Source organism: Coturnix japonica, chromosome 7 (assembly GCF_001577835.2).
Source record: "Coturnix japonica isolate 7356 chromosome 7, Coturnix japonica 2.1, whole genome shotgun sequence".
Taxonomy (NCBI): domain Eukaryota; kingdom Metazoa; phylum Chordata; class Aves; order Galliformes; family Phasianidae; genus Coturnix; species Coturnix japonica.
Genome location: NC_029522.1, coordinates 10661680 through 10675704, shown reverse-complemented (window position 1 = coordinate 10675704; position 14025 = coordinate 10661680). Strand labels below are relative to the sequence as shown.

The window sequence follows — 14025 nt, the reverse complement described above, 5'->3', positions numbered from 1 at the left end:
GCCAGTCACTGGCATCAGGGATACCAGGGTACCAGGTAGCACAGGGACTGAGAACAGGCTGTGGGAATCCCCCAGGGTCAGTGCCAAGGGGAGCAGGGCCACCACGTCCCCTCCGACAGTGCTTCAGCAAACAATCCATGGCCAAACGCCCTTTTTTATTGCTTTACAGCACAGTTTTTCCTCGAATTTTATGGCATTTCATTAAAGCCGCCAGAAGGTGATACTGCCCTCTTTCCAGAAGTGAAATAAATTCAAGTTTTATCGCTTCTGGAAATGCTGGAACAGCTGTCAGGACAGTTGATGGATTTTCTCAATTACAGGACTTGTGGAGCATTTTATACTTACATCCGCGCCAAAGTTTAATATACTATACGAGATGTTTGTGTCCCCCCATCTCTTATCTCTTTGCATCTCCCTCCCTAATAACGGTCAGCTTGTTATTTTTTCTCTTAATTCCTTTTCTACTATAGCCTTTTTTTCCTCCTCGATAACTATCTCTTTCCTCTTTATTTCCCAGTAACACTGGGACTTAACTTTCCTATGTGAGCAGCCAGCAGAGATGCCAGGATGCTGCTGCTGGGTGCTTTGCAGGGAGCAGCACAAGGCTGCCAACCACAGCAAACCCAGCAGCACCCAGGTTGTGTGCATTGGTCCCCAGTTACTGCAGCTCCTTCCTTATATCTTCATCTCTCAGCGGAAAATGGATCAGTGGTCACTGTGAAATAAATAGGTAACTGGAGCCATCTGCTTGCTCCTTGCCCCCAGTAAGAAAGGCAACACGGGCTTCCTCTCCCTTTCACACACTAATAAAGCACATGAGGATGCCAAATTGCACCTTCCTTTCTTTCTGGCTTTAAGGCAGAGCACATGGCAGCTCAGTCCTGGCTCCATGGAGATAGGGTGAGCATGGGAGCTCCTCACCCCATCACTGCCAGCAGAGGGGTCCAGGCCCACACCTCACATCCTCAACAAGGTTCAGAAAGCTGAGGTGTGATCCCAGATTTATTCAAATTAGAACAATTAAGGCAATTAAATGCACAGAAGTGCTTGGGAAGGAGGGAAGGAGGGAACTACTACCAAGTAGAATTGCTATTACAGTCGATCAAATTGACACAAAAAGATTAAAAACCTGATTTACATTAAAAAAAAAAAAAAAAGTCAGGCATTCACTAAAATAGATAACACATCCTGCTGAGAAAATCACTCCATGCATAAAAGAGAAGCAAAGGTGATTATATTTAACAAAACTAATCCTCTCTACTGCTTTAATCACCTCAGACCATTTCACCTGCTTATTTGGAAACTGTTAACTTGAAGAAAAAATTATTGTGAGAACGTCCTCGTTTCCAGTGCCGCGCTCCAATGGACTTATTTTCTTACACATCCACCCCTACAGCCTGTAAGAGCAGCCACTGCTCTGCAAGATAAATGTTTGCTTAAGAATATCATGTGGCTAATGCTTTTATTCACTACTTGAGTTCCAGATGCAGTGAGGGCAGAGGGCACCAGGCAGCCGGGAGTGGCCTGCTGGGCCCATCCTGCCACCACCATTCTTTCCCCAGTTTTGGGCGAGCAGAGCACAGGCACTTTTCTTCCCACACATCTTGGCTCACAAGGTCAGCACGGTGCTTGTGGCCGCAGTGGAGGGGAAGGAAAGGTGTGGGCATGGGAGCAGTCTGCAGCAACATTCAGAAACTACATCCACAACATGTTGGCCCAGCACCTCATGTGCCTGGCCATCGCAGCATTAACCTATTTGATGTTGAGCTGCAACAGCTTCTTTTTGCTAAACTGTGTTGCACTAAGCCTGACTGTTTCCTTGCCCAAGCAATAGCTAGCAAGATTGTATAGGTGGCTCATTTTTACTTGTCTCAACTTTGACCCAAAGCCCACTAAGCACAGTGGGAGCCCCCAGGTACAGAGATGCTGCACCAGCCCCACAGTCAGGAGCCAAGCTGCTGGTGCAGCGAGTGGGCTCTCACACCACAGCACTGGCACTGAAATGGGCAGCACCATGCTAAGGCAGTAAATTCTTGCAGGTCTCCATAATTCACCCAAATGCTTCACTCATTTCTCTTACAAATGCAGTTTTGCCATGATCTCCAAATTCAGGACTGGCATGAATGATACGTGCTATCTCAGGCTGTCAGCGAGGGCAGGAGAAAAAAATCACTCTTCCTGTGATTGGTATACAAAACGGTTTGGGCAAGAAGTACGCTCAGTCTCCTTCCAGAGACTAATGACTTCCGAAACTCAACTTATTCAGAAGGGGGAAGAAATGGAGTGAGGGCACACAGAGGGAGCGGGAGGACAGCAAACGTTCTCCTCCTCGCCGTAAATCACAGAAATCGAATTAGATCATCTCAAATCGAGGGACAAAAAGCCAGTTATAGATCCATTTCACAACGCCAGCCGACATGGCTTCCATTTGTGACTCACAGAGTGGTATTACTTATCCTGAGTGCTTCCCTGACAACATAAGCACTTAATGTGAAGACGTGTAAAATTACAGCAAAATGAATGAAATTCAGGAAATTATGTAAAGTTTATGGGTTGGCTTTTTAAATTCTTTTTCTTTTTTGAGGCCTCCTCTCAATTTCTGCCTCCTAAATTAGGACCTGAGCAACGAATGCATCAACTGACAGTGGCTTCCCAGAGGAAAGGACTTTTCTGCCTCTAATGCATCTGAGCAAGTTCAGGCTAACACAAGCACACACTGAGCAGTGAATAGACCTTTATGTTGATGAGGCAAATCCTGAGGCACTTAAAGGCAACCTACACCGAAGTGTCTCATGTATCTCCATCTTCAAAGTGCAACATACTTATGGAAATTGCAGATGCTGTGGTGCTATTTGTCTGGAAGGAGGCATTACAGCTGACATATGAACCTGATTTCTCAAGCAGATGAGGTCTGTGACAGGTTTAAAGAAGCATCTATAAATTAAGATGCATAATAAAGTTCCTGCTGCCTTCCTTGTCTGCTGTCTTGTTGGCTCAAGAGCTGTGCTTGGTGGAGCACCAGACAACCCCCTGCCCAGTGGGCAGGCAGAGTCCAGCGCCCAGAACTGACAGCAGTGCCCTCTCCCCAGCATCTGCAGGGCCCCCACAGCCAGCAGCCCTACAAACAATTGCTCATGCCAGATCTGAAAAGGCCCAGCTGGTGCTCAGCAGCATCCTCCTGCCCAGCTGCACTTCCTATAAAGAAGCGAGGTGGTGGAATGAAAATAAATTCCTGCTGCCATCTTCAGCTTTGTCCTGAGTATGCATTAACCATGGAGCAGCCATGCTGGCATAGCCCCCACCCCAAAGCCTCCTCGGCTTAAGCAGGAAGAGCACGCAGTGCTGTGCCAGGAACCAGGGAGCTATGCCAAATGGGCTCAGCCCTGAAATCAGCTCTGAGAAATGAGTGTCAAGAGACTTGAGGTGCTTTAATGACACCTAGCCAGCATCCACAGTGACAAGGCAAATTGGAAAGCATGAAAATCTGATGATTTCTCTTTTCTTCAAAGCAGATTTAATATATATATATATATATATATATTATTATTTTGTTTGTTATGATGGTGCATATAGATGGATTTTTTATTATTTTTCTTTTTTTTAGAAAGGATGAAAATAGTCAAAGCCAGAAAGGTCTGTATCAGCCAGCACAATTTGGCATGGGCTGCTGCATCTTTTTCCCTGACGTGGTCAGAAAATGCACTGTTTATGTGACTCTGCAGACCGCAGAAGGGAAAGCACAGCAAGAAATTACTCTTTTCCTTTTGAGCGCAGAACTAGATGGAGAAACTCACGATGGGAAAGCAAATAAAGAGAACAGAGGTCACCTGGTCTGACCAAGAAGTGGCGTTGCCAGCACCCACGTGTGGCTGCAGCACGCATTGGCAGTGCTTTCTCCTGTTATTGTACTATCCACACAAGACCTGAGGAAGGAACAAAAGGAAGACAGCGGAGATTGCCGCTGTCATTAGGGTTTCACCTTTTCTGATCTCACACTGAGAGAGGAGCAGCCCCTAAGAAGTACCCTGGGGGCATCCCGGCTGCACTCCCAGCATGAGCTGCCTCGCAGCAGATGGCTGCCGGTGGTTTCCTTTCCATCAGCACAGTTTGCTTCACAGCAATAAGAAAACGCTCCAGACCTGGACATGAAAGAGGCATCAGGCAAAAGTATTTCCATTTGTTTCTTTGCAGATAACAAATGGCAGCTACCATTTCAAGTCCTTTTCTGCTAAAGACCTCTGTCTGACACCAGCAGTCATTTACAAACTGCCATTAGCTATACGTGGTCATATCTCTTTTCTCTCCTAGTTGCTGCCATGGAACTTTTCGCTTAGGCTGCACATAAGTTCTTGTTGGGAAGATTTACAAGGAAAAATAAAGCCTTAGAAAAATCCCATTGTGCCAGGAGCTGTCCTGTGTCCCAGGCTTGGCACTCACACTCTGCGTGTGAGAAATATGCTCCACTAACAAACCTCTCCTCTCCATCAGCCTCCTTGCTGCTGCTCTTCTTAATCCCATCTTACAGAGGGGAGCAGGCAGGGCGGTGCCTTCCTCATGGTAACACCTGTCAGCCAGAGCAGAGTCTTTCTAATGGGAAACCATTCAAATTAAACCACAGATCTCATCTAGGGGTAACGCTCTTCTGTCCTCACAAACTTATTCACATTTCATTTGGACACCATTAGTCTTCCAAAAGTGCTAGCCCACACACAGATAATACTGTCAGTTTTAGCATGCTTGGAAAGACACAGAGCAACCTAAACTCAGTCAAATGTTTGATTTTGGCTTTTCCCTATCGCATAATATCCTTTTGTGCATGGCAGCTCATTTATATCAAATTTTACCAGTTAGGGGAGAAGGGAAGAGAGGTAATCAATCTTTATCTTGACAAAGAGATCCAAAGTCAATACACCGATATTTTCTACCAGCTGAGCATCAGCCCCTCTGATTTTGTTCCTGGTTTGCAGCAGAACCATCTGATATCATAGAATGGCTTCTGTTGGAAGAGCCCTCAAGGACTATCAAATTCCAACCCCCTGCCACAGGCAGGGCCACCAACCTCCAGATCTGGTACTAAGCCAGGCTGCCAAGGGCACCATCCAACCTGGTCTTGAACACCTGCAGGGATGGAGCATCCACAGCCTCTCTGGCAGCCTGTTCCAGCACCTCACCACTCATAGATCTCATAGCAGCTCACTGGGAGCAGATGCAAGATGAGCACTGCAGTATCAATAGCCCCCCAGCCCCTGGAGATCAACCCCAGAGTGAGAGGCACAAGGAAAGAAATGAGCATTTGTCCACAATGAGGATTTTCTAAATCAGCAGATCCCTTCCATATGTGCAGTCTTCAAATGCAGAGCAGAAAAAAATCAATTTGTTTTCCTCAGTCCAAATCCCTTCTGTCTAATGGGTCTGTTGTAAACGCCAATTTTACTGTCATTTACACTGTGCCCATTTAAGCTATTTTATCAATAGTTAAATAAGAATACTTTAAAGTAATGTGATTTTTTTTATTTGAATTCCAATTTATGTTCAGATGGTTTGACACAAATCTAGTAAGGAAGGCACACTATTTTCATTGAACAAATTAAATTATATGTTATATAGCCACACAGGTAAATATGTTATCTAATTGGATAAATAAATACCTGTGATTAGATACAGTATCTCATTCTCACCTACACATAATAGCAAGGCCAGTGGAGGTATTGTATAAATCACCACGTTTTAATAGTTAGCAGCCCATGAGAATCGACCCGAAAGACAATAAGCAAAAACAAATCTAAAAAAAGGCTAAAGCTCATTATTTACATCCAGGCTTCCTGCGAGCCTATTTGAATTGCAGTTCAAACCAGCTTACAGCCACCTTCGCTTTGATTGGTGCACATGGTCAGAGGTCAAAGCAGTTAGTTGTGCAAAGATGATGGTGTGGGACGAAAGATAGTGATGGATACCATACAGATAAGAGGTGGAAATGAATGATGAGCAGTGGGGATAGGGAGAGAAGATGGGGATGCAAGATGGACAAAGGGGATGTGCCAACCTAACCGTTGAAACTGACCACTTGCAAGGAGTCTTGGAGAGCATGTTGTTCTCTGTTCATGTTGCCTGACAAGGCTTTCCTCCTGAGCATGGAAGGGAAAAATTCAGTTTCTTTTGAGCTGGTAAATACAGCTCAACTAGGACCCAGTTTGCTGTTTGGATATCACAAGCTAAGAGAAAGATCAGAGCCCTGACATGTGCTAAAGGAATCATGGACTCCTTGTGCAGCTAAATTAGCAACAGATAGCATTCATTTGTATACAGTGACAATAATGAAAAGATGGTAGTTATAAATACCCAAAAGGTTATTTACAAGAAAAACTCACCTGTATGGAAGCCTTCAGTCTGCTGAGAACCACTAAGGCAATCTCCACCAAGGAGCAATCTGCAAGAGATGCTGCCTTAGTGGTGGTCAGCCCTTAAATGAGGTCTAGAGGAGGTGGAGTCAAGCTCCACTGCTCCTGGAAGCACAGCTAAATTACTCTCACCTGTGCTCCCACAGCTGACCCAACACTTGCCTCAGCTGATTAATCAGAGGTTCAGGCTGTGATTACCAATTTCCCATACAACTTGCAATGGAAAACTAAGGAGGTCAACATTAACCTTTCCTCTGCTCTTCTGCCTTCTTTGTTACCTGTTTTGTTCCAAACAGCCTACACTCCAATCAGTTCCTACCCTCCAAGTGTTTCTACCAGTGTTTTCCCAAAAACCTCCCCCTTCTTCCCACAGCTCCAGCAACTCAACTTTATAGTAGATGGGCATGCTGGAAACTGGATCAGCTCAGCATACACAGACATTAGCTAAAGTGAGATGATGAGATCTTGATCTTGAAATCAAACACCACACACATGCAGTCCCAGGTTCCTGCCACCACCAAAACTATTCATCAGATGAATGTTTGCTAGGCTCTCCTATGACAGAAAGACATTTAGAGAGGTGTAAGATTTATTTTAAATTTTTCAAGGTATGGAAATCACTCTAAAGAATGTTTTCTGTATGATGGGAGCTGACTCTGAACCAGCAGGCTGTGCTGATAGAAACACAGTATTTACCATCACAGTGATTATCCCTGGCAGCCAACTTCAGGCTACAATGCAGGCACTTGGAGCTACAGCTGGCCAAATCTCAGAGGGTATTTCCCAAAATTATTCCCTGAAAATTTCTCCCCCATTGCCCCATTTTCAGTCTGAAAGCAGTTACTGGATTTAGTGTGTTTTTTCTTTTCAGCACTGACTTCCACCTGGCCTTCTATATCAATTTTTTCCTCCATGTGTCACAGATAAATTCCATTTTCCACAGGGAAGGAAAAGTTCCCACCGAGAGACCTCTACCTGCCCTGGGCTGGCCTTGCTCACCCTGCAGCCACATCCCAGCACGTGGTATCTCAGCTGCAGAACTGTCCTCTTTACATTTGCTGTGCCTGATTCTTTAGTAAAGTGCTGCCAATATCATTAATCAGGTTTTGTAGTTCTTAAAGCACCAGAATGGTTTGGGGCATACCCACAAATTATAAAGTATGTGGTAGAAGAGCAAATAGATAAGAAAAATGTCACCATGTTCTGGCACAAGGGAGTTGCTATCAGTGCAATGGCACCGATAACCAAGGTGCTGTCAGACCATTTCCCTGTTGGTCCCAAAGCAAGGAAAACAGCACAGAGCATGCCTGCACCTTCAGTGCTGCACCCCAAATCCCACCTCTTCTGTGTCACTGAGTGGCACTGAGATAAGGGCAAAGGATGCAGCCTTGCAGAAAAGGAAGTAGCATGTTCCCACCAAGGGACAGGGATTTCCCTTCCTGGGCTGCTGCGTTCACAGGAAAAACGTGACTGATGCAGCAGCAGGATTCTGTATTTCTAACAATGGGGGTTAAGCCAAGTCACCAGTTTCCTTGGGCTAATTGAGCATGTAAACTGCCTGCTTGTAAAGCCTGTATTTGGCCTAGATTTATTGCTTTTAGCAATGATTAATGTCCAAGAGCAGGGAGGGCAGACCTGAGTTGCAGTTCATTAACTTTAAGGGGGGCGATGCTGGAAAACCATTTCTATTTTTGGTTACTTTGTTCTAAGGTACCTATGAATTTAGACCTACTTTTGTAATAAAGTGCTCAGGGAGCCCAGTGAATCTTCTTATCCCTGGCAGGTACTAAACCTGTAGGGTTTTGTTCTCATCCTGATGAGTAAGCAGTTTTAGCTGGTTCTGAGAGCCTATAAAATGATTGAAGACTGCTCTGCATGGGAGTTTGTAGCTAAGCCTCCATCCATCTCAGATGCAGAGACCAAAATGGAGGACTTGCCATTCGGTTTCAGAAAAGCATCTTTCATTTTCTGCCCTACCAGTCACCGCTGGGTCAGTCTGCTATGAACTGCAACGGCCATCACGGAGACATGGAGGTATTCCTGCCTCCCTCTGTATCTGTTTCAAAACTAGAGCAATGCAATGCTTCTTATACTGAAACGTCCTGGACACTTTGCTAACCATCCAATGTAACATCTGCCTCCCTCCACATGCATTACTTGCAAACAATCTGCTTCTGTCTCTTTATTTCCTTAGGAGAATATCCCTTAGTGAACACGGTTGTGAGGCCCTGGAGCACAGCTTACCTTCTTTTCTCCCCAGAAATACTTGTGCTGTACGTTAAGTCATACACATACAAAACACCCTCTCTCAGCTCCTGCACTGCCAGACCACAGCGGTCCTATGGAAACTGGCAGTGAATATGTGATGTTGAAAGATGATTTTGCTATAAATCAGTCCCTGAGGTGGCTTCAGAAACTATCTTTGTGTTGCATTCTGCTCAGTGGTGTGTTGACTGGACCGCTTAAAATGTACATTTCTCTGTATTACCACAATAAATATTGCCTTGTGTGTCACCAGCGTCAGCACTTCTGACTACTCCAGATTGCCATTTGTGGTCTGCCACACCTCGCAGCCAGGTGCCAACCTTTCTGGATCTCTGTGCCACCCCTCAGCCTCCACAGACCCTGGGCCGGGGGCAATCAACCTGCAAAGCCATGCACAAGGAACCACTGCCCAGGATAATCAGGCTGGCAGCTGCAGAGCTAATGAATTTGCCCCTGAGGCTTAACTGTAAGAAAAGTAATTAATCTTGCTGGGTTTCACTCATCATCAAGCAAACTTTCACTGATGAAGAAAACTGCTGAGCTCTCCAGTTTGCTCCGCAAGTCAACCTCTCCCATTTGGAATCTGTGGGTAATTGGTACATCATTACCATCCCATTTTATCCAAATTCCCCAAGAGACCACAGTGAAAGGAATGCAGAGATGCTAGTGAAGGAAAGGGTTTTTGTGGCTCAGACTCCCACTCCTGAAGAAGTTCCAGTTTTACTTAGTGTCCTGATTTTGGTCAGGATGCTGACTGAGAGGAGAAAAACAAATACCCTGGAAGGGAAAGAAGAATGTGCAAAACAGCTGCCAGAAAGTTTCAGAGCAGCTGCACACGAGATGTTCTCCCAGCCTTGCCTCTGAATCGGCGTGAGTCAGGGCTGAAGCCAGCTCCAGTCCACATATGGTCTTAGCCTCAGCCATGGGCAAGAGATGAAAATACCACAGAAACATAACATTGGCACAATCTCAAATGACTCCAGGCATGTGACCTACCCGAGGCATCTGTTTTAGTTTGAGATAAACTGCACTCGAGCTATCTGTGCAATGAGGAGTCTATGCTGGCTGGCAAAGGAGCAGCCACTGCTGCAAGATGCCCTTTGCAGCTGAGCTGGTGGACATTGAGAAGTGCTGCTGAAAGCCCCAAGTGAGTGCAGGGTTGGGAATGGCCAGTGGGACTGCCAGAGGATCATCCAGACCTTAAATGGGCAGCAGGATCAGAGCTGTGCAAGGAGCTGCCCGCCTGTGTATATAGCTCAGGGCCCAGCTATAACCCAGTCCTATCAGCAGCACTGCTGCTGCTCTGGCTTAGCGTGCAGCTGGGGCTTCTTGTAGGAGACACTGTCTGAGGCCTGGTCCGTGCCTTTTGGTTGCTTTTCAAAGGCTGGAATTTATTGTTGAAGGTTTTCTGCTGTGATCCTTCAAGGTTGCTGCCCCACAGTGAGAAAGGCAGGTCTGGGAAACTGGCATGTGTAGAGAACATCCACCAGGGAGCAAAGAAAGATGATGTAGCACCAAGATCAACACGAGGAGGGAAGAGGATTGGGAAAAGAGATAAAGAAATGCAGTAATTGAAAGGAGACACTCAGAGCACTGAGTCTGTTCCGCTCATCGTAGGCGTTTTCTCACATAGGTTCTCACAGCCTTGAAGCTCCTCACCTGCAGACAGGACAAAGGGGACAAGTGCAACGGGAGTGGAAAATGAGATGTGGCCCAGGCTGTATTATGGGGTTATTAGCAACGTGCTGTCAGTTTAACCTGACCTCCCTTTTTAAAATAAGTCAATTCTGGCTTATTTCATTTTCATTTAGAATAACTATAATCAACAGAAACAGAGTAACCTGCAATCGTTCCCTGCACCGCCTTTTAATTTGGGATGGATTTACACGACACGGTCCAACTGAAACCCATTTATTTGGCTTTCCTGAGGACACGAGGCTGCTCAGGAGCCCGGTGCTGCTGATGGGCAGAGCCGGCACGCACCGTGCTGTCTGCTGGGGATGTACCAGGCACAGAGCTCCAAACCTTGTTGTGCAGTGCCATCTTGAGGTTTCGAGAGATAAAAGCGCTTTATACGAGACTGCGCTGTGTTTTTATCGTGCAGAAGGAGCAGGTGAAGTTGGCTCTCCTTGCTGCGGGACAAGGTGCGCCCTGTGGGCCCGACAGGACGGTGCTGGAGATGCCCCGGGGCGGCACCGGCTCCTGTTGGAGCCTCCCGTGGCAGCGTGCTGCCCGTTCCGTGCCCGCAGGAGCCGTGTGACTCGGCCCGTCCCTGGTGCAGCCCGGTGCAGACGCCGCCCGGCCGATGCTGCCGTCTCTCCGCTTTGCGCCTTCCCTGCCCGGCGCCTGCCCCGCTCTGCCCCGCTCTGCCCGGCTCTGCCCCCGGTCTATTGGCGGCCAACGCCACCCGCCCCGCGGGCCGCCTGGGGCGGAAGCGCGGTTCGCGCCTTCCCGCGGCCGCTCGGCTCTTTCCGCCACCCCTCCGGGCCGCTTCGTTCGTTTCCGCGCCCGCTCGGCTCTTTCCGAGGAGGCCGGCGGCGCGCTCGGCCGTTCCCGCCGCCCGCCGCGCGTTCGGCGGTTTCCGTGAGCGCTCGGCGGTTTCCGTGCGGGCCGCGTTGCGCTCGGCGCTTGCTCCCTGGCTGGCGCTCCTCAGTCGGCCGCTGCCTGCCTGTCGCCGGGCTGGGAGCGCCTGTGTGTGTGTGAGTGACGCGGCGGAGGTGTAGTTTGACGCGGTGTGTTACGTGGGGGAGAGAATAAAACTGCGGCGAGATCCCAGGCGCGAACGAAAGCAGTGACGGAGCAGCCCGCAACCGGTAAGAGGAGGACGGCGCCCAGCGAACAGGGGCGGGGGGGAGGGAAGGAAACGGAGCCCGGCGGGGACCGGGGCGGCCGGCGGGCGGCGGGACGCGGGGAGCCCGGCCTCGCACCGCCCGCGGGAGGGGCGCCCGCCTTAAAGATGGAGCCGAGCCCCGCACCGTCCCCGCCGCCGCCGCGCCGCGAACAAAGGATAATGGCGGATCGGAGCCGGCCCCGGCGGCGGCCGCTCGGCCGGGCCACTCCGGCGGCAGCCAGCGGCGGCGCTCGGCGCGGCGGGGAGGGCCCCGGCCCCGCGGCGGGAGGACGAGGACGGGGGGCGCGGATCGGCCGCTCGCCCGTGCTGCGGGACGCCCCTCCGCCGCCGCCGGGCGCTGGCGGCGCTGCCCCGCTCTTCCTCCCCCGGCCGGGCCGGGGCCCCGCTCCCTTAAGCCGCCGGCCGACAGCCGCGTCCCGCGGGGCGCCGGCGCGGCCCGAGCCCGGCCCGCCCGCAGGAGGCCCCGCGCCGGCACCCGACGCCTCCGAGCGGAGCCGGGCGCTCCGGCGGTATTTTTAACCCGCGGCGAACCCGATTCCGGCCGAGGCGGTCGGTCTCCGCTCGGAGCCGCCGGTGCCGGCGCCCCGCGGCTCCGGGTGCCGCACGACCGGCGGGATCCGACCTCTGTCCGTACCTTAATGGCAAATGTCAACGACGGCGCCTTCCCACGCCACGCCGGCTCAACCGCCGCCGGTGCCGCAGCTGCGGGCCGTTCCCGCCTCGTTCCCTAGGACAGAGGACTCGATTCCCGCTTCCAAACCTGGATAACCGCATCTCTGTGCACGGCAATAAGTCCAAGTGACGTGGCAAGCGGATCTTATTAAAAATGTTTTTCAACCGAAGGTTATTACGCCTCCCAGTCATACACAAGGAGATACATATATTTTATTTTTGCAGACCATATGGCTTTTAATTCCAGATTTTTATTTTTTAATTCTCCCTTTTAAGCATTGCAATGCTTCTGGAGTAACACTGTTGTGAAAAGCAGCTCTTCCTGGGGTTAGAAACAATTTTCCTGTTTCTTAAATAAAGGACTAGAAACTGACCTAGGGTCATTAAGCAACTGCAGATCCACCGTGAGCACCAAGCACTCCTTAGAAATTCAGCACCTGTACTCGGTCCCTTCCCCACCACCAGCAAAGATGTTTGCTTTGGTTTTTTAAAGCAAAATTTAAGTCACCAAAACAGGTTTTTGGTCAAGACGGATATTAGTGATTCACAGAAGCACATGGACAGCCTGTCCTTCCTTCTGTGCAAATCAATGTGTTCTGTCACTTCCACCACTGTCAACATAAACGCCAAGGGTGTTCCACATCTCTTCCCACTCTATAATAGAGGGTTCCTAAAGCCATAACTGAACAATGCGCATCTGTGGGTGTTGGCGGGCAGTGGAGCAATTGGTGGTGATTAAATGATTTGTAGTGGCTGGTGTATTTCATTAATTCTTGGTTTGCTGGAATACGCACTTCATTTTAAATACAACAATGTGACAGTAAATCCTTGCGTAGTACTTTCTGTAGCTTCAGAAACACAGCACTTTGTCCCCTAAACATGCTGTTTCATAACAGCAGAGGACTCTCAGATCCACGTTTTCTAACCCATACACTGCACCCACACGAGCTCTATATCCTCACAGGTCAGGTTGGGAAGAGCAGCAGACAGGAGGTTGTGTTTGCTACGTATCACTGTCAGGTGACTCAGGGTCAGATATTTAAGTGCAGGAAAGAAGAACATAATAATGTTTAATATTTCATTGATAGAGTATAAATGTTAAAACTATTTCTCCCACCTTTATATCTGGATCTCCTGTGTTATATCTGGATCTCCCATGAGCTGTCTGCATCTGATTCTCCCCCATGGCTTTGGTGATGAGGTGCCTGCTGCCCTGGGTGCAAGGGATGATCTGACAGGGAAGAATGATCTGTTGATAGAGAAAATTTAGAAGCATCTAATTTAGGTTGTCAAGTCATCAGTCTACCCCTTCTATGGGAGCGTGAGCTGGTGCAGCTACTGCTGGTCCTGAGACCCAATATACAATATTCTGGAAAGTAGCAGTCGGGCTGTGCTCAGAGGTGAGCACTTCTTACCCATGTGCAGGCTTTGATAGTAGATGAGGCCCTGATGGGGAATTTCTATTGACACCCTAGTGCAACAAATAGGATATTCACACCTCGCCTCTATTTTTGGATCTCTTAGCAAGTGGAGATGGGTTACTCATGCCATGCTTCTAAAGGCTTTGCTGCAGTGAGAAGGCCTTGCCAGCTTTCTGCTCATCATCAGTTTCATTAAAAAGACAGTGTGAGAATAATATAAGGATGGTGGTTGTAAGGTAGAAATAATACAAAGATGGTAATAATACAAGAGGGATAGTGACAGATATCCAAAAGGTTATCTATAGGAAAAACTCACCAATACAGATGCCTTCAGTCTGGCTGGAAAATAGGCTGGTTATCCAATCTCCACAGGGGAGCAATCTCCAAGAGATGCTGCCTTAGTGGTGGTCAGCCCTTA

The 14025-nt window shown here is 48.7% G+C and overlaps 1 protein-coding gene across 4 annotated transcripts in view; it reads left to right on the top strand.

Annotated features, from left to right (window-relative positions):
- Positions 1-11257: 11257 nt before the first annotated feature.
- CREB1 (cAMP responsive element binding protein 1) overlaps positions 11258-14025 on the top strand; it is a 33191-nt gene continuing 30423 nt past the window's right edge. For 2 of the 4 annotated variants that reach the window (XR_001556423.1, XM_015868198.2), the window contains exon 1: positions 11258-11476. The gene's annotated coding sequence lies outside the window, so the exon portion shown is untranslated. The remainder of the gene's footprint in view (positions 11477-14025) is intronic. The other 2 variants (XM_015868199.2, XM_015868197.2) reach the window with 2 other exon arrangements.